At 37.2% G+C, this 564-nt stretch overlaps 1 protein-coding gene across 8 annotated transcripts in view; it reads right to left on the bottom strand.

The window, feature by feature from the left end:
• Positions 1-564, bottom strand: part of LOC116686714 (F-actin-monooxygenase MICAL2) — an 81,144-nt gene that overhangs the window by 39,772 nt on the left and 40,808 nt on the right. The window lies entirely within an intron of this gene.

Genomic DNA, 564 nt, shown 5'->3' with positions numbered 1-564 from the left:
TATATTTTGAATGTGCACAAAGTTGTAAACATGAGCCGAAATCAGATGAAACACATCTGAGCTATATGAAGTCCATGGGTTTATAAATTCATTCAAATGAATTAATGTATGATTCACACGAATAAGTGCACATTTAAAGAGATGTACTTCCCCAACAAAACACCTAAGGGCCTTATTTTTCAATTGTTTCCAGCATAACTTGATGTAGATAAAGGGTAGAAATCGATATAGCAGAAACATTTACTGTGTAATACTCAAAATTATATATCTCGTCACAAAATGACCTGTCCAGATGTTTGTGCCAGCACCGGGGGGGGGGGGGGGGGGGGGGGTAGATACTGCAACGTTGGGACACTATTGTGCTTCTCTAACCTCTGTGCAGCGCAAATAATTAATTCAATGTTTCATAAAATGAACAAATAGTCTTTATTTTCCCAAAAAAGTAAATGCAGTAAGTGGGGCACAGAGGATGAGGGTCAAACATTACTGAGCCTTGGCAAAAAGGTTAAAGGATTAGAATTTATGTAAATCAGTGGTTCTTATTCTTTAGAATTTCAGTGGTCT

Source organism: Etheostoma spectabile, unplaced genomic scaffold (assembly GCF_008692095.1).
Source record: "Etheostoma spectabile isolate EspeVRDwgs_2016 unplaced genomic scaffold, UIUC_Espe_1.0 scaffold456, whole genome shotgun sequence".
Lineage (NCBI taxonomy): Eukaryota > Metazoa > Chordata > Actinopteri > Perciformes > Percidae > Etheostoma > Etheostoma spectabile.
This window is presented reverse-complemented; position numbering and strand designations above follow the sequence as displayed.